Here is a 20,527-nt window from a genome sequence, read left to right on the forward strand (position 1 = left end):
ATCCATAGACACTCAAGTCTCATATTAAAATGGCATACCATTTGCATATAACCTATGCACATCCTCCCATATATTTAAATCATCTCTAGATTACTTATAATACCTAATACAATGTAAATGCTATGTAAATAGTTGCCAACTCATGGCAAATTCAAGTTTTGCTTTTTGGAACTTCCTGAAAATTTTTCTGTTTGTTTGAATATTTTCAATCCAAGATTGATTGAATCCACAGATGTGGAACCCATGGTATGGAGGTCCAACTGTGTACAGATTTCCCTGTCCTGGACATTTTGTATGAATGAAGTCATATGTGGTCTTTTGTGACTGGCTTCTTTCACTTAGCTTAATCTGTTCAAGGTTCTTCCATGTTATAACATGTATCAGTACTTCATTCCTTATTATGGCTCAATAATATTCCAGTGTATGGATATACCATATTTTATCTATGTCTGTTGAGATTTAGATTGTTTCCACCTTTTGGCTATTATGAATAATGCTGCTCTAAGTATTTGTGTACAAGATTTTGTGTGGGCATACGTTATCATTTCTCTTGGATATATACCTAAGGAGGGGAATTGGTGGGTCATCTAGTTTAAACTTTTGAGCAACTGCCAGACTTTTTCCCAAGGTGATGGCACCATCTTATGTTCCTGCCAACAATGTATGAGGGTTCTGATTTTTCTACATCATCGCCAATACTTGTTATTGTCTGCCTTTTTTATCTTGCCACTCTAGAAGATGTGAAGTTGCATCTCATGTGTGATTTTGATTTGCATTTTCCTCATGACTAATGATATCAAGCATCTTATGTGGTTATTGGTCATGTGCATATTTTCCTTGGAGAAATGTCTATTTAGATCTTTTGCCTATTTTTTAATTGGGAGGTCTTTTCATTATTAAGTTGTAAGTGTTCTTTACATATTCTGTATACAAGTCCTTTATCAAAGATATGATTTGTAAATAATTTCTTTCATTCTGTGGATTGTTGTTTCACTTTCTGATGATGTCTTCTGAAACACAAAGGCTTTTAATTTTGATGAAGTCCAATTTATCTCTTTTCTTTTGTTGCTTGTGCTTTTGGTATCATATCTAAGAATCCTCCAAGAATCCAAGAATGGTCAAATCCAACATCATGAAGATTTATCCATTTCTTCTAAGAGATTTATAGTTTTAGTTCTTACAGTTAAATCTTTGATATATTTTGAGTTTTTAATATGGTGTGAGGTAGGGGCACAACTTTACTCTTCTGCATGTGACTATTCAGTTGATCCAGTGCCATTTGTTGAAAAGATTACTGTTTCCCAATTGGATGGTCTTGGCATTCTTGCTGAAAATCAGTTCACCATAGATAGGTGGGCTCGTTTCTGAAATCTCAGTTCCATTAATCTACATGTATATCCTGGTGCGAGTACCACACCATCTTCATTACCATTGCTTTAATATAAGTTTTGAAATTGGGAAGTGTGGGTCCTCCTACTTCATTCTTCTTTTTAAAGGTTGTTTTGTGTATCTCATTTTGACCTAATGGTTGGTCTGCTTAAAACCAAAGCACTGGAAAGAGGTAGATTTTTGTAACTCTGTGATGAGAATTTCTGTGATACAAACTCTTACATGCAGATGTGCCAGGGCAACGCCACGTGTGTGTGTGTGTGTGTGTGTGTGTGTGTATGTGTGTGTGTTTCATAATATAAGCATGGAGTGACATCTCACCACTTTTGCTATATTTGGAAGCAAGTAACAGGTTCCTCCCACATTCAAGGGGAGCAGGTCTTCCAGAGCTTGAACATGAAACTGCCCTGGGGTCTGTCTGAGAAAACATCAGTGCATTTTTTCACATCTATTTAAATGTAAATAGCAGCAAATTGCCCTTTGCCAAATTATCTCTAAATTAAAAACTTTAATGATTTCAGTAAATATCTGGTAACACTAATTAAAATCAGGTGGGTAGTAAGTGTAGCCCAAACATTTCATTCTGACAAAGTACTTGCAAGCATAAACATAAATACGTGTGCACAGAGACACACGCACAAATACATACCAAATTCCACCACCAGTACTATGAATCATCATGGCCCAAAGAGTTTAGCAAACAGAATTCTTCTTTATGCTGAAAAAGTATATTGAAGGCCAAAAATTATACGAATAATTTATTCCAACATTTTCTCAAATCCTCCACCAGTTTTTCCAATTAAAATTCTTTTTGCCAAAATATCTGGATATCTGGGTCAACCATACATTTCATCTTGTCTTATAAAACTACCTTTATTTGCCATTGTTGATGTCACACTTGAGTCCCATATATGGGCTGCCCAAGTACGTAATAGGGAAGTTTTACCTTACATTAAAAATGTAACAGAAAATAGTTGTCGTGGTAAGTATTGCAGCTCTAAATGTTTTGCACCCCCTTTTCTGTTGGTTGGAGTGTTTTACACTTCTTCCCTTTACTAAAATAGCAGAAACATCTGCATCTCCTTCCTCAATCAGAACAATACTTTATGAGTCCCAGATTTACAAACAGTATCAGTTACATGCAGTAAACCTTATTCTTGGTCTTATTAATTACTTTCCATCAACTTATCCCTCAGGCATTTTGGTTACAAAAGCATGCTGACAATCAACAGTAACGGTTTTAAGTTAGTTATTTGACAAGTAGGTCCTTTTGCAAAGAGTTTCTTGTTAATTATTTAAAGAATAAGTGCCATGGGGAGACTTTGCTTGTTCTCTTGTAAGTCATATTCATTCATCTACAGCTGTTTTTCTCCTCTCCTCTAATTCTCTACAGAATTTTTAGAAGTCTGAGATATAGACATTCTAAGGTACGTTAAGTTGTTTTAATTTGTTGTATAGCAAATTCACCCTAAGTCTTAAACCAGACTCTGATCTTAAAGACTCATGTCATTCCATGTACGATTCTCTGACATTAGGTAAAAAAAGAAATGTAAACAATAAGCATATCACATACAATATATTTTAACAGACCTCTTCGATTGTATTCTTCTTGCATCTCAGTTTCTGGGAAAGATGATGATTGATGAATCATTAAATGCATATGATCTGAAGTTCACGTGGGAAAAAGGTAAATTGGGAAACCTTTTATTCAGAGCTTGTGGGCAAATGATGTGTGAAATTGTTGACAAATTGCCTTCATTAAGCTTTTGAAGTGGACTTTTTTTTTTTTCATAAATTTGGCTTCCTTTCAAATATGACTATGCAGAGTTTCAAGACATTCACTGTCAAGTTACAATCTGCAACAATATTTGGCCTTGAAAACCTTTATTCTTGAGCAAAGCGGCAGAAAGTTTAAAGTAGGGTTCTCCGTGACAGTACTTACATGGATAATACTCAATTTCCGAGCAAAACATGGAATTCAATGCTCTCCTATTATCCCGCAGATGAACAAAGGGAATAGGAGTGAAGTAGAAAGACCTTTTTTTTGTCAACTATTGACCTCTCAATAACAAAGCCTTTTGACTAGGGGTCCCCTATTGACCCTTGAAATTATAGTAATTCCATTATAGTTGTCTCTTTTCAGCTCAGTGCCACACAGTATAGTAGATAAGACTGTGGTTTTATAGTCTAACTGTTGGGGGTTTAAATCTCAGTTCTGCTACTTTCTAGGGGTGGGACTGCAAGCAACCAGCTCGTTTCTCTGTGCCTCAATATCCTCATCTGTAATTGAAAATAATAATATCTACTTAATAGGAGTGGGCTAAAAATGAAAATTCAACATGAGAACATACATAAAGAACTTGTCCTTTACCTGACACACAATAGACTATCGAGAAATGATAACATGTATCATTACATATTTGGAGAATCAGCACAAATTTTGGTCTGAACTTTGGATTTGAAGACCAAACATTTATCTAGGTTTCTGTAAATGTCTGTATTTATCTATAAGTCCATTATTTGGAGAATGCGCTTTTGGTTTCTATATGGCCTGCCCAATATTTAGGTCTTCTTTCCTCTGGGGATCTTTTTAGCAGAGGATAGATAATTTTGATAACATATTTTTTTCATTCAATGATTCCTACTTCTTAAAAGGCTTTCCTGCAAATCATGTCTCTTCTTCCTCACACAGTTCTGCAGTGTGTGAATAGCCAGACAGGTAATCAGTGCTCTGAGATAGGCATTGGACAAATGAATTCATTACAGACCTTTGTTTTTCCGGAAGAAGTAATCAAATCACTGAGAGGCAAAGTAACTTGGCCAATGGTACATCCAGCCAAATCAGAGCAAAGACTAAGATCCAGAAATCCTGCCACCCAGTCTCCAACTGTCTAAAAGTCTTTAAATATCAATAAATATAAACTGGTGTAGGTCTTATACAAGTGGGTTTATCTGATAGAGCCTGTCCTTCCTAATAGTTTATAATTTGAAAAACATAGAACTTTGACTCAGCTCTTCAAGGAATCTGGCATCATTTTCCAAAATTGGCTGCATTTTCCAGTCTTCAGTTTTGCCAATGAATATCCTGTAATGTGAGAGGTGGGCTAGATGTAGTCTGAATCAGCAAGTGAAATATCAATTTGTTTTTAATCCATGGTAAGGAAGAGTTGTTTGGTAAATTCCTGTCCATTTCTCATTGTTTTAATCTACCCTCAGTTCATTTCTCCTTTTGTGTGGTATTCAGCAAGGATCTTATTTTGGAGCTTATGTTTCAAGATTGAATTCAGAGTTTGAACTCTACTGTTTGGCTTTTGGTGTGTTCTTCAGTGATAAAACTTGCTGTATGTCAGTTGGAGGAGAGCAGTCGTGATTGGGAAGTTAGTAACATCCAGCTTCAAGAAACTCACTATTTGACCAACATGGCTATGGTGATCCCATCAACTCTTCTAAATTCAGACATCTGAATGTTAAAGCGGACTCTGAAGTCCAGACCTACGTGTCCCTTCGGCTTGAGAGTCAAGGTCAAGAGAGGATTCCAAAGATACAAACCCACCCTTAGGGGTTGTGTTTCTCCTCTGGGCTACCTACCACCTGGAGGATTTCAGAGTATTGGTTCAGAAGAAAGATGGAACTGTGGTGATTTATGAGGGGCCACTAATCTCTAAGCAGTGTAGATGAGAAGAAGATCTACTCCAGTGATGCCTAGAGTTAGAAGCAGAGTCTCTCAAAATGCCTAATTCTCGATTCATATTCTAGGGAAGCTGAAGAGTATAAAGTCATTTCTATGGACCTGCATGTCCTCTACTGTCTCATGATGCTCTTGGGAGACTTGTTGCTGGACTGACTCACAATGTAACAGTTAGGGTGGAGGAACTGGGAATTGTCACACTCACACACACAAATAACTATACCAGAACCAGCTGCTTAAAATTGCAAAAAGTACTGAAAAGCACACTATTCTCTGCATCGAGTATCGGGTGTTACTGTCCCAGCCCTGCTATTAACTGCTTTGCTTACTTTGCAGAAGGCGCTCCGTGGCTCTGGACCTCAGTTTCTTAGCATTTACATTCTGTGATCATTGCTCCCTCCTCTTCTTCCACAAATCATCCTATAAGTGAAGGAAAAGAGTAAGAGCTATTTTCAGAATTTATTTCAATATTAAAGGAATGACTAGTGTCATTAAAACATAGGACAGAAATATAATTAATACAAGCTAGACATGTGGGCTTTCTTTGGGTGCTCCAAATCAGACAAGATCAGCATTTGATGAGCTTTTCTCTTTGGTTACAGAATGTATATGATAGGATGAACCTATATAAAATTTGAAAATATTTTTAAATGGATTCTACAAAACCAAAATGTTTTTTCTATTTGGGGCTTGATTTAAAATATTTAAAATATCTAAAATCAGTTTCAGTCCTGTACAACTTTAACACAGATCAAGTGTTTTAAAATATTTATGATAAAGAAAATATTTCCATCTGGGCAGGGAATTTATTACTGGAATATCATACCAATTTGAATTGAAGCCACTGTGAGATTAATTTCTTCTCTGCTGCTGGAATATAAATGTGTTTTGACAGCTGCTTTCTGTAACTGAAGTGTACTTATTTGCATGCAGCATCTTCTACTTAATGAAATCATAAATATCGGAGGAATTTTGAATGGTTTAAGCAACAAACAAAGATTGATTATCAACGCAAATGCCAACTAGGGGTTTACTATAAGTAACAAAGTATTGGCCAGTGCCTGTTTTGAAATCAACACCGGTTATTAGAGCTTTCAGAGAGACAATCATGAATTTCAGAAGAACTTGCTGATGTTTAAAAAAAAAAAAAGAATTACTCAAAGAGAAAAGATGGCCTTGATCAAACACATGTTTTTCAGATTTATTAATGATTAACACACCAGACACTCTCTTTTGGATTATATTGCCCTTTCACTCTGGCTAAGAGCTGAAAAGATGGACATTATTACAGAAATAACATGTCGCGAAAGATATGACACAATTTAGGCATTTATGTAATATAATTGGAGTCTGAGTAGGTACAGTTAGAGGCTATAATTTAGGCATTGATGATGATAAAAGAGAAAGATTTCAAAGTAAGAAGCCGAATTTGTCATGCTTTGTTCGGGGATAGTTCCATCTAATTGAGAGGCTACCGACTCAAGCAGAAGATCTGAAAGTCAGTATAGCTTTAATATAAGTAAAAGGACCAACTTCCCTCTAGAAGCAAATAAAGGTGAACAAACACCATTAAAATTGAGACTAACTGAGAATAAAAATGGTTTATAAACAAAATGATGCCAGATAAAATTCTCACTCTAAGTCTCAAAAATCATATTTTCTTATTTCCCCCTTCTAAGAAGAACTTTACAGCTAGCTGAATATGCTTTTGCCTAGAGAGCCTTCTATTCTAAGTACATCAGCTGCTGCCAGAAGGCATCTAAGGCAGCACTGGAGAGAGAATACAGTCATGAAATCCAAGGTCTAGATGTCTGTATCTCTCTGCTAAGAGTGACTGTTGAGCCAAAAGGAACATCCTAGAAAGAAAAGAAAGGAGGAAGTATGGAAGAAGGGAAGGAACTGAAGGGGATTCTTTCTCTATGTGTATTTAAGTTAAAAAAAGAATTACGCTCAACTAACTGTAAAAGTCTATATTCCCTAAAAACGACCAAGCCGTTCTCAGATAAAAGATAATTATCCACTGTACCTAGTTACAGTGTATTCCCCTCTAGCAAAGTCTCTAATTCTACACTTCAGTAAGGACAGAGCGATTTTATAAACAATGAAAGAAAATTCCATGAGTGGCAAAGTCGAGTGAGAATTAGACAAAGGGGAAAGAGAACAATATTAGCAGGTTCTGTTGCTTGAAATCTAGAATGCTGTAGAATCCTACTGAACTCTTACATTCCAGGGACCGTCATTGTGCATGGTCAGTATTTTCCACACAAATGGTGTTTTTGAGTCGTTTTTGGGAGAAAAAAGAAGGAAGCTATTTTGAAGTATTCAATCACTTAGTTTCTGCATTTGTCAGAACATGGCGCTAAGTATGAGATTATGTGCGGGCTATATTACTCAGAGGTTTTCCTTTATAACAGAAAATCAGATGTTCTTAGGCTTTCTGCTGAGAGACTGGAAAAGTAATATTTAATGCTCGTTAATAGATATTTTCTTCTCCTCCCTCTTTCCTTCTCCCTCTTTTGAACTCCTAAGACCTAATTTTAGGTGGATCAAAAGCGGTCTCTCGTAACGTGCCGCTCATCCAACCAAGAGTTACAGCATTATTGAGACTAGTGTTCTAAAAGGGCTGCTGCCTACCTGTCATGTCTGCTCTGGGCACCAGAACCTTCGGTGAAACTATTGTTTGAGGTTCACCTGAATCCCCTATGTGCCTTTACAGTTGCAGAAGAAATGGATTTGTTTTTTATTTTTAACTTCAGCCTGCATAAAGACAAGGAAAAGTATGAGAATGCCCAGACACCTACAATAGAATAAGAAACATGTATACTTTACTAAATAGTTAATGTAAATAAAATATGAAACACACTCATATAAACTTACCCAACCACAAATGCCATGTGAAGCTGTAAGTTTTACAGTAAAAACTGGGGTTTTACTGTGGTCATGTCATCACCACCCTATGACTCTATCCTTGTTAATTAACAGTCTTATTTCTCTAAACTTGGATCTGCTATACCCACTGTTTTGGTTTTTTGTTTTTGTTTTTTTTAAGGAATATTTTGATCTTTTTTCAACAACATGGACCTCTTTGGAAATGCTATTTTCAATGGCTGCATTGTGTCTATCACATAGAAGGACTATATTATGATTTACGTACCCTTACTCTCCTTATCCCTTTAACAATTAATGGTAGATTTTCTTCTATGTACCAAGCATAGTTCTTGGTTCTTGGTCTCCAGGAGCTCAAAACTGATTGGGAGACAGAAAAATAAAAAGAAGAGAGGAGCACAGACTTGTTGGTGGGTGAAAGGAGGAGGAGGACACAATGGTGACATTCTGGACTCAATGATCCATCTCCCTTTTTCATGACTCAATGGAATGGATTAAATGGAGAGAAACCTCTGGTTTCAGCAACTATTGGGGAGATAATAGGACCAAGCTCATATTGTCCTTTTCAGCTGATAAAATCACATAATAGAGCCAATGCCCATTCTGACTACACGCTGTCTCTCAAGAATTTTGAACTTCAGATTTTGATAATTCTGGGAGGGAATTTCACCTTTTGTGTAAATTTTAACCACTTTATGAGGCTTAACATTAATAATCTTAGTTCCCTACTTAGAATATTATTTTTTAAAAATAAAAATACACAAATGTAAAATACCTGTCAAGCCAAAGATAATTTTATATTAGGGACTATTATTGACTTTTTAAATTAGCTATTTGTATTTAAATTTCCTGTTCAGAATAAAACTTACATTACAAAATGAAAGTAGACCAATCTGTTTCCTCAAGATTTATTTATTTATATTTATTAAGATATTACATATTTTTTCCTTCAAAACGCATTAGTCAGTACAGTGATTTTCAAAATTGTTTATAGCTAAGGGTCTTTTAAATTTCTCTAATGGTAATGTCCTGTGAATTAATTAGTAGAACAGCTGTATGAGCTGGTCCAAATTCTTCTCAAGAACTGCAAGATTTTGGGGGAAAGTATTAGGGAAACAAAGAGAATTAAGGCATAAGAAGTGCTGCTGGTTTTTCCTGATCAAGAAAACCAAACATTCTGGATTCTTAGCTTGACTGATAGGAAATAAGCCAGGGGTCCAAGAACAACTGGATTCCAAGAACTTTGGTTTCAGAAATGTTATGACTTGGCAACTTTCTAATGTTTTATGGGGAAAATGGCAATGTCTCCAGCAGAAATCCCGCTGCTGGCCTTCAAATGGGAAAAGGTGACTGGTAGCTCAGAAAACATTTTCCATGACGGGTTAACTATATTAAAACTGTTTCCCATTTTCCATCCCCAGCAGTAGGGGCTGGGCTCAGCCTTACGTTGGTTGTAATTTGCTAGTGGATGATGAGTTTCCATCTTGGTGGGTGTTCTTCACTGAATTTCTGATTAACTGAATGAATGAGATCTTTGGGGCCCTGCGTTACAGATGACATGTGAGAGATGTCTGTTTTCCTCTTTCACTTAGTTGCTGCTTGGTTGGAACAAATAAAAGTTAAGGGCAGTGTTGAGGGGGATGAGGATGGCATTGGAGAATGACAGTGCACATTAAAGCACTGAGAAACCCTGCAGAGCAGAATCCTCTTTAACCCAACGTTTACCCAAGAATATTTTTACCACAGAGACCCTTTTGTCAATTCTATTTCTTTTCCTGTTCATTAAGCAACAAACTCCAATTCATTTACTCAGTTTGTCCCCAATTTATTCATTTATTGTATGCTGAATATAATGTACTGAACATTAAAAAAAAACATGGTCTTTGCCCTCGAGAATCTCAGAATCCAGAAGAAATATATGTAAACAACTTAACAAAAATGATAAGTAGTAATATATAGAAAACATAGTGTGAACAGAAAAATAAGTGACTGGGTAGGAGAGGCATGGAAGGAAGTTACTGACACCCTCAACATGAAGAAATTATTAGAACTGTTCCTTGAAAGACAAGTAGAAATTCTTCACGTAAAGAAAGGTTATGTGGGTTTGTATGTATTTAAGGGGTAGAAATGAGGTTGGGGAAAAGAGGGAGAGAGTTGTTCTTTGGTTGTGAGCCATACTGCTTCTAATCTAAACAGTACTAATAGAGAAAAATGAAACTCAGAAGCAAATGTTCCCTCATATACTAACTCTTCTTTACCCCCAAATGCCTCTGAAGTGCCTTATACGTGTTTTTTATATTATGAGTTCATGAGAAAAGATAGGAGGAAATAAAAGAAAAATCCCTTTACATCACAGAAAATAGTGTTTTGATAAAACCAGAAGCTACCATTTCCCAAAGAAAGTGCAAGTAGTATCTCCTTTTCACAAGCTGGTTAGTTCACCAGAATGACTCTGTTGTCACTGTTCATAGTTTTGCGAAATTGAAAAGCCCACTGCTCCACTGGAGCCAGCCTAAACGGAAACACTTACTGGAGCTTTAAACTTTTGTTTAGAGAATGCAAATGTTTAGTGTATCGTGTATTAGAAGACAACAACAAATGTTGCTGGGATGGATGGGAACAGGACTGATGTGAAAACGGGAATGCTTTCACAGTTTAAGAACAGTGGCTTTACTCACCTTTCAGGACTTGTGAATATTTGAAGGCATTAAGAGATATTCAATCAAACTTGCCATGTATACATTATCAAAAATACTTAACTGAAGAATTCATATAGGCAAACTGCCAAAGCTTAGGAACTTCTGCAGAGGGGCCAAACACAACCATTAAACTATGAGGTTCAGTAGGTGGCTTTGTGAATTATCACATGTATGCCAAGTATCTGATTTGGTAACTGACATTGACAATCCCAGGGATGCGCAAGTGATTGGGCAGAGCAATTAAGCCAAGTGCCTGGGAATAACTTTGTGGAGGACTGGAGGAGAAGCCAGTAATTTCCAGCTCTTGGGAACCCCAAACACTTTACAATGTAAGGGGTTCCTGAGAAATTTCTTACCCCTTTTAAACTTGTAGATTGTGATGAAGATCCGTGAGGCACTCTCCCCCTGGGGTTTACAAGTCTGTGGGAAGATGTGATAGGCCATGCTGTTAGGAAACCACCCTGCAATTTGGTTGTTAGCCCCTGTGAATACAGATCTTCCTACCCCAAGTATAACCACAGTTATCTCGGAGTAAAAAGCAAAGCAGTAACTTTGGCAGCTGGATGTCAAGACAAACTCAGGAGAAGAGTTAGATAGGACTGGGGCTGGCAGTCCCCCTTCCCCAAACACAGAGGCTAAAAATAATCACTGGTGAAAGTTGGAAAAGTCAGGAAACACACAAAGCAAGAGGGTGGCTCCAGACAAGAAAAGGACTAAGTCACAGAAGATGCGCTGTTGGGGGGAATCATTGGTAACGCAGGTCTGGGGGAATAAGGAAGGCAGGGACAATAAGTTTGAAGAGCGAAAGTCAAGAATCCAGGTTGAGAGTCCGGGAGCAAAGCAGGTAACGAGTTCATATCAATAACAGAAAGAGTGGGTAAGAGTGGATATATGTATATGTATAACTGATTCACTTTGCTGTACACCTGAAACTAATACAATATTGTAAACGTCATGCCAATAAAAATTAAACAAAAAGAAAGAGTAAATACAGATGTGGCAATCTTTTTTTAAAATTTATTAATTATTTTTTGGCTGCATTGGGTCTTCGTTGCTGCACGTGGGCTTTCTCTAGTTGCAGCGAGCGGGGGCTACTCTTCGTTGCGGTGTGCGGGCTTCTCATTGCGGTGGCTTCTCTTGCTGTGGAGCATGGGCTCTAGGCTCGTGGGCTTCAGTAGTTGTGGCACCCAGGCTCAGTAGTTGTGGCTCACGGGCTTAGTTGCTCTGCAGCATGTGGGATCTTCCCAGACCAGGGCTTGAACCCATTTCCCCTGCATTGGCAGGTGGATTCTTAACCACTGCACCACCAGGGAAGTCCTAGATGTGGCTATTATAAGAACTTTGGCTATTTTTCTAAATGAGATGGGAAGACAGAGGAAAGCTTAGAACAGTGGAGGGACATGGCTTCATTTGTTCCAAAAGGGTCATTCTAGCTGACTTTTTCAGGGAATATATGCTGAAAATTATATATTGAAAGGAGAATCAGAGAGTCTAGTAAGGAGGCTATGGTAATATTTCTGGGGCAAGATGGTAGTGTCCTGGACTGTAGAATGGGGGTAGAGACATGAGAGGCTGCAGTCTGAACATTTTTGAAGGTAGAGCAGGCATAATATTCTGATAGGTTGTGAGAAAAAGAGAGAGGCCAAGGATGATACCAAGAGTTTTTGCCTGAGCAAATATGAAATTGGAGTTGCCATTTACTGAGAATACAATAGAAGAAACAAGTCTGGTTTTGGATATGTTGAGTTTGGGATATTTATTAGACTTTCAAGTGGGAATGCCAGAGTCACAGTTAGATATACTGATCTGGAATTCAAGGGAGACCTGGGCTAGAGAATTTGGAAATAACCCTTTTGAAGATCCTTTTAAATAGGAAATAGTCCTTTTAAAGCCATGACACTGGGTGAGGTCACTAAGAAAATGAATGCAGATGAAGAAAAAAAGACAAAGACTGAGGCTTGTACTAATTACTCTGAAATCTAGAGGCTGGGAGATAAGTAGGAACACATTAACGTGAGGGAGAAGGGGCTGACATTAAGGTAGATGGAAAAAGAGGGAAGTGTAGGTTCTGGATGCCAAGAGAAGAGAGAGCCTCAAGAAGAAGGGGCAGATCAACTGAGTTGAATGGAACTGACAAGTCGAGCAAGAGAAGAACTGAAACTCAACCATTAGTAAGCAATGAGGGGCTTCCCTGGTGGCGCAGTGGTTAGGAATCTGCCTGCCAATGCAGGGGACACAGGTTCGAGCCCTGGTTCAGGAAGATCCCACATGCCAAGGAGCAACTAAGCCCGTGCGCCACAACTACTGAGCCTGCGCTCTAGAGCCCGTGCACCTAGAGCCAGTGCTCCAAGATGAGAGAGGCCACCGCAATGAGAGGCCCGCACACGGCAATGAAGAGTAGCCCCCGCTCACCGCAACTAAAAAGAAAGCCCACGCACAACAACGAAGACCCAACGCAGCCATAAATAAATTAATTAGAAAAAAAAGAGAAAAGTAAGCAATGAGGACGCTGACAAGAGAGGCTTGGTGGAGCAGTGGAGGGGAGAACCCAGCTGTGAGAGGTCAAGACAGAATGGGCAGAGGGAAAAGTACAACAGCAATGCAAGAAAAGTCTTTAATGATAGGCTTCTGGGGTCAAAGGATGGAAGGGAAATTATGCAGCTTGTTTAAAAGATCATAGGATGATCGAGTAAAGTAGGAGAAATTGATGTCTTAATTTACGATTCTCCAGAACTGGACCCTGAAACAAGGTTTTGAGTGCAAGTAACTTATTTGGTAAGTGTAGGAAACCCCAGAGAAAAGTGGGGCAGGGAAAGGGAAAGGCGTCTTATCAAGCCAGCTACCACTGTGGGTGCCTGGAGCTTAATCCCAGGGGCAAATGCTGGGAAACAGCATAAGACACAAGCTTCAGAATCATCCCACCCAACGACATGGGAGCAGGGGTATCTACACACTGTTTCTCATCTGTTGTTGCTTGAGGGCTGCCGGGGGTGGGAAGGATTGGTAATACCCAGGCACTTCCAGCCTGCCAAAGTGAGGGCAAAATTTGGGGAAAGACTTCACTTTCTATATGCTGAAGCTTTCCAAACAGATATATCCAGCGATGTTCTTCCCACAAGACCTGACTCATTAACTGAACTGTTGCCTAAAATCTCATTTTCTAGTTGTTCTAGTTGTGTCTAGTTGTTCTTTCAAGTTTAATGTGTCCAAAACAAATTTCTGGGTACCAAAATCCCCCTCCAGACAACCAGTTCTAAACTGCTTCTCCACCATCTGCCCTAACGACCCTCCACTCTCTCTTGCTCAAGCAAAGACCTAGACGCCATCTTTCATTTTCCTCTTTTTTCATAAAACACACAATCAGGTGAGTTTTGTTGGCTCTACCTCCAAAATACATCTTGAATCTCGCCATTTTTTACCTTCTTCACTACTGTGCTAACAGAAGTCAAAGTTCTCTCACCTCTTCTATAGCAGAAGCCTTTTAACACATCTCTGGGCTTCTAAGATCTGCCAGTTTTTCACAATAAACCCTGATGATTTGAAAAGTATCAGTCAGATCAAATTAGTTCTCAACTAATAATCTCTCTGTTTTCCTTATAATTAGAACAAAGTTCAAAATGATTATCATGCTTACAAAATCCTATATAATCTGACTTTTGCTCCTTTTCCAGCAAACCTGTAAAGTTTACATTTATTCACAACATTCTGTCCATATTGGCTGCAGTAGATGAGAATGTTTTTCTTAATTCCTCACTCCCTCCTTCTGTAAAGTGACCTTGCAATGCACAGAAGAGGGTCAAGCATCTCCCTCATCCATTGGATTTGGACTTGGCCATGTGACTTTGGTTTTGATGCTTGTGAAAGTTTAAAATGTGCTTGTAAGTTTTGGCCTGGCCTTTCTGAGTCCTAAGACCCACCATGAGGAGGGCATGCACTAGGGACCCTCAGCCTCCTTGGCCTGGGCTCCAGAGGGATTTTGAAACTTGACCTGAATTCTGGCACCAAGCTCAGCTCACCCACAAGCCTAAATTAAAGTGGCCCTTACAGACCTGCAGACTTGTGAGCAAAACAAGTAAGAAATACATTGAGTTTGGGATAATCTGTTACATAACATTATCAGAGCAATAGCTGACTGCTACACTGGCCCCCTTCCTGGCCTTGGAATATGCCAAGCTCATTCGAGTCTTAGGGACTTTAGATTTGCTCTTTCCTCTGTCTGGAATATTCTTTCCATCAACTCTCACATGGCTACATCTCTTCAGAGTTCAAATCTCAGCACAAATGTTGCATCCACAGAAACACCTTCTCCGATCACTCTAGCCATAGCAGCCAGTCACAGAAATCACCTCCTATACACCGTTATCTTGCTTTATTTTCTACATAGCATTTTTTCACTATTTGAACTCATTTATTTATATGTGAATGTGCTTGTTGTCTGTCTCTACCCATGAATGATTCCACCTCCGTAAAAGCAGAGACTTGGTACCTTATTCACTGTAGTAGTTCTACGGCTTGGAACAGTGTTGAATTCCTGCTGATGTGAGTACTGGACCATCCTGGAACTTTGTGCAGCTGGGCTGCAACTACCAGTTATAAAACCATTGGCTATTATCCTAGTTTTCACAACCCTCAAGACCACAAGGCTGAAGTCACGAAGTCTTTTCCAATCACACCCTAAGTGCCCACTTACAGCTGGGAAATGGGGAGAGTTTGTCCAATAGTGAAAGCCCTTGGAGTTTTGTAGAGAAAGGTGACACATATGTGAAAACTGCTTATATCAGGGAATTAATTTATTGCTGCCAGAGAACAAATGCACACGTTTCCACTTTAAACAAATTATAAACTCTATTAAAACTTTTTTTTTTTCAAGAAAGTCACACTGAATTCCAGGAAAGTTTTATATTATCCATAGTTGAGAGAGAAATATTCCTTTGTTATTTTGCATCTTTTCTACATGACATAAGATTTTGGCTTTAAATACAGACTGAGTTTTGATAAAGACATTGAAAATACTATTTCTTCATGTTGAGCAAATGTATATTATTCATATATACAATAGTGTATTTAGATATGATGGAAAGTGAATAGAGTGACATTTTCAGGGGCAAGTAGTATGGAAAATTTTCTGTTTTGTGTATGTATATTTTCTACATAATTTAAAATTTCTCATTTAAGCATCAATGTATTTTAATACTGTTTTTAACTATTAAGGATGGAAATATTATATTATCTATTTTTTTCTTCCTTCTTAAATGAACAAAATGTGTTATCTCTTAGGTATGCAGTTGGCTTTAAGTAACAGTTTTTATACTTCCATTACAGGGACTTTGGAAGTAGGAAGTTGCTGGCGTTGCCTCAGGGGCTCTGTATCTTCAGGACTCCAGGTCACCATCCTTACAATTCTCCTGGCATTTCCCTGAAGTTCACAAGATGCTGCCACAGTTTCAAACAACAGTGGAGTTGAAGGTAGGAAGAAGAGGGAAGAAATAGTGGCAGAACTATCTCTGGATTTTATTTCAATAGCAAAAATCTACTCCAGGTGCTCCAAGTGAATTTTGCTTACACTTCCTTGGCCAAGACATGGCCATATGGCCATTCTTAACTACTGGGGCTTTTGGGAAAACAAGTATTTAACTTTTGACCTAAAGAGAAGAGGAAGGTGAGGGAGAAGGGCAGATGCGGGTTGGGTGAGCCCACCAAAGTGTATGACATGTAGTGGTTACATGTATTAGTAACAATAAAGTGTTCTCTTCAGGGGCTATTCAAGAATGTTAAGCTACATGCATGTTCACCAATATCACTGCTCCCCCTCCCCCAGTGTGGGGTGTTGCTAGGGACAGCAGGCCAGTCAGAGACTACATTTTCTAGACTCCTTTGTGGCCAGATGAAGCCACTGAACGGGCTCTCATCAGTGGAATGTGAGCAGATGTGATGGGGTATGACTTTCCACTTACCCTTTGTGCCTTAAGCCAGCTGCACGTGGATGATGTTGTGGTTGGTGGAGCTATAAGAGCAGAAGCCTGGATACCTGAATCACTGTGTGGAGCATAATCTCCAGTGGACTAGTCACATGTGCTTAGATTGCTTTATGAGTGAGAAATAGATTTCTATGGTATTAAGCCAAGTCACTAAAATTTGGAGGTTTATTTATTACAGGTGCTAATATTACCTTACCTAAGACAATAACCCATGCTTATATCGCCCCGGATTTTTCATCAGTTTCTTGTTTTTGTTTTCCTTATGCAGTTTTTCCATCTTCCATTTAGAGATTTTTCTCATTACCCTACTTTTAAGGAGCCGTAACTTTTCGTAGTTTCTCAAATATGTTGAGCAATACTCTTTCTAATGCCTTGCTTCTATTTTGCTGTGTTCTAAGAAATCAGATAATTAAATATGTTAGGACTCCGAATGACTGCTATAATACTCTGAGCTAAGCACATGAACTTTGTGATGCTGGTTTGGGCTACTGTGGGATCTCGGGTGACTTACCTCCTGATATATAGGATGGTTGCCTGATAAAGGACAAAGCAATATGAAGTTGCATGCTAAATGTACAGTCAAGGGGGAAGTGCAATGGTTTGGTGGAGTATGTGAATATTGTAATATTTTGAATTAGAGCCAATTCAATATATTAGAATTAGAGCTACTTTGTTTCCCAGAGCTGTTAAGGGAATTTTTGTGAGCAGAGAGAGCTTCAAGAGTCCTATATAAAGTGCCCATCCTATTAAGCTATCTGTTTACTTTATAATGATTAAAATATCTAAATTATTTATCTAAAATATCCAGCCATTAATCATTATGGCTATGATGAAGATTCATGTGGCATAAATGAATACGTGTCTTGAAATCTAATTAAATTTAGCAGATTTCAAAAGATGTTACACTCTTTTTAAGTTAAATACATAGTATCTCCACTGAAAACCAGGCTTGCTCCAAAACTAGGGTGGCAAGTGATGGCACAAAATTGGTAGCAGAAAGTAGTGAGAAATATCATAGGCTTTGTAAATAGATCTCAGTTCCAATCTTGCTGTCATCATTATAAGATTTACTAGAAGCACTGCCTGATTAAGTTATGAACATTAAGCGAAACATGCAAAACACTTAATTCAAAACAGCACAGTTGCAATAATAAAATTAATGCGTGTTCTTTGTTTTTCTTTTCTAATATTACAGATTATGTAATAATATATTAAATGTTCTGGGGTGGGCATAATAATCACTTTTACCCTCATTTTCTATCTGAAACAAATATTAGTCTTGCCAAGAATCCAACTTTATATTTGGGTAATAAATTTATATTAATTAAAAAACAGTACTTCCGCTTTTGGATAATACAGGCATTTCAACACAAATCTATTTCAGAACTGAGTTTTAAAATATTTTCAATGATTGTGGCTTCTTGAAAAAGGCAGGGAGAGAGAGTGGAACAATATTTAAATCATTTTATCTCTTTGTTCAACATTCATTCCTTCTGCAGGTTTTTACTGAGTACACTGTGTTAGGAACTGTGCTAGTTATTCAGAACCCATTGGTGAAAAACCCGCCATCCTTTTCTCAAGAGGCTTGAAAGGTGGGGTTTCAGTTTGGCAGCTAGGTAAAAAGATTGGAGTTTCTTGCTAAGATCATATATGTGTACAATATCTTACTTTTGAAATGCAAAACATATATACATGTGAATGCACCTTTATTTTAAGAAGTAGTGCTTTTCTTTCTTTTCTTCCCCAAGATTTTACAGTGACTATGACAACATGTATTTACAGTTTATAATCAGAAGGATGTTAAAAATCAAGTTATTTTTTTCTATTTTTGTTTTATACTGGAATTTCTTAAACTGGATTGTCTCTGTTCCCTTTTACGGCAGGTAATAGAGCCTTGAAAATCTTTAGAGACTTTAATTTCAAAGGAGATATATGTGGTTAGTCTCTACAATTTACTTTTCACTGTTACCTTTGCTTTGATGTTAAAGGTCCTGGAAGGTGAGTCAACCAAAAGGGGAGTCAGTGACTCCAAGTTGAATAATGGCCAGGTCAAGAGAAGTAGGGGAGTGGGGAGGAGAGGGCCTGAGAACCTGAAGCCATGTGGCACTTACCACGTAGGTGACTTTAGACATTTGAACTGTTGGAGCTTCAGTTTCTTCTCTGATCACTTTCCTGATTTGTAGACGTCAAAAGAGGGACTTAGAGGATCAGGGAGATAAAAGCCTATAAAGAAGCAAGTTGTCAACTCAGTACCAAATATCAAGATGAGCGTCCATCGTTCCACTACTTTACAGTGGGTTAATCTGCAACTAAGTCTCCAAAGAATGAGCTGATCCAGGGTTAGATCCAGGGCAAGTCCCTACATGGTGATGGAAAATCACAAGGACCAGGTGAGCAGGGACCCACTTTGGATGAAGCTAATGTAGACATCTGTTCATTTCTAGCTTGAGTTTATATTTTCAGGTGGAGTCTCTGAAAACCCATTTAACTCTTCCACAGTTTTGACACCCTTATTTCCTATACAGGGCCCGTGACACAAGTTTTTAATTTAACTCAACAGATATGGGAAACATATTATTGGCCAGGCAGTGTGCTAGATTATATATATGAAAAGATGAATTGAAATACAGCTCTTAATCTCTTTGAACTGGGACAGTTGAAGTGTTATCGGTACCACACAAAACTATTTAATCCTGTCCTTGAAAATAGATGAATTTATTATTTTTCTTTCAATATATGATCTCTCCGGAACAATAAATCTAGATTTCTAAATTTGGAAACATGATATTTTAGCTTATCTTTAAGAAAGAAGATTGTATTAAATGAAAGGAAATTACCCAAATAGAATCTACAGAAGGTCAAGTCACTGACAATTTCTGCATGTGGTCGCAAGCCTTTTAAGAAAAAGGTAATTACAAAATTCCTGGATCTCCATTCAGGTATCATAAATGCCTATATATATATATATATATATATATATATAAAATATATGTATCACTATATAAGTTTAATTTAACTTAAAACATCTAACACCTATAAGGAGAAATCGCGCTGTGTGCTTGCTTCCGTACAAAGTAATTTGTGCTGTGAATGCCCCGGTCTTCACTAAGATGCAATGTTATAAAAATCTAGGTATTTACATGGAAAGGGGATAAAACATTAAGCAGAATTTCCTTTTTCCATTTAAAGGAGGGAACACCAAAGGGCCATTTTAAGACTCTAGAAGTGCCATATAAATCTCCAAAAGAGGTTGTAATGTATTAAACAAAGGTTAACACCAACCACAAGAAGAAAAAAAAAAGAAAATCATAGAAACGGGGAGAAAATACACTTCCTGGCTCGGAAGCTCTTAAAAGTTCTGAGCCAGGAAACCTTCCGCACCGGGGCGGGGAATCTCTTTGGCTCTGCAGAGTCTCCCCGCTAAGCTCCCCTCAAGTTTTCCCTCCCTCGCGTCTCCCCGCCTCAGTCCCAAACGTGGGAGCCACAGGAGGATACCAGCGCGCCTACCTGGAGTTGTCAGACAGACTCAGCCTCTGATGCGTGTTGATTTTAAATGCCACCACACCTAAAATAGGCCATATTTGCAGGCAAACCCAAGGGATTGCAAACGACGCCCGGAAGCTCATCTTACTAACTAGGGGCCCAGCCGGTAAAAGAACAATAGTAAAATAGAGCCAAGAGCGTGTTCCTTCGCTCGAAGCGATTCGCTGGTGGCGCGCAGGGCCTGCGCCGAGCCTGGGGCTGGAAGCCGGAGCCCCGAAAAGGCGCGCTGCCCCTTTAAAAGGCCGCGCATCTCCGGGCCGGCCTTCCTCCCCGGGGCTCCAGCTGTGATTGACGCTGGGCGGCGAGAGGAGGCGCCTGGCGCTAACAAAAGTCCGGCCCTTGGG

The 20,527-nt window shown here is 38.5% G+C and overlaps 1 long non-coding RNA gene across 1 annotated transcript; it reads right to left on the bottom strand.

The window, feature by feature from the left end:
- Nucleotides 1-2,044: 2,044 nt before the first annotated feature.
- On the bottom strand, nt 2,045-20,449 carry LOC132363528 (uncharacterized). Its single transcript, XR_009502597.1, has 4 exons — nt 20,148-20,449; nt 18,752-18,863; nt 5,407-5,497; nt 2,045-2,107 (listed from the first exon to the last, which is right to left on the bottom strand). It is a non-coding gene; the product is annotated as an uncharacterized LOC132363528 (long non-coding RNA).
- Between the last annotated feature and the right edge of the window lie 78 nt (nt 20,450-20,527).

The sequence above is a fragment of the Balaenoptera ricei genome, chromosome 3 (assembly GCF_028023285.1).
Source record: "Balaenoptera ricei isolate mBalRic1 chromosome 3, mBalRic1.hap2, whole genome shotgun sequence".
Classification (NCBI taxonomy): Eukaryota; Metazoa; Chordata; class Mammalia; order Artiodactyla; family Balaenopteridae; genus Balaenoptera; species Balaenoptera ricei.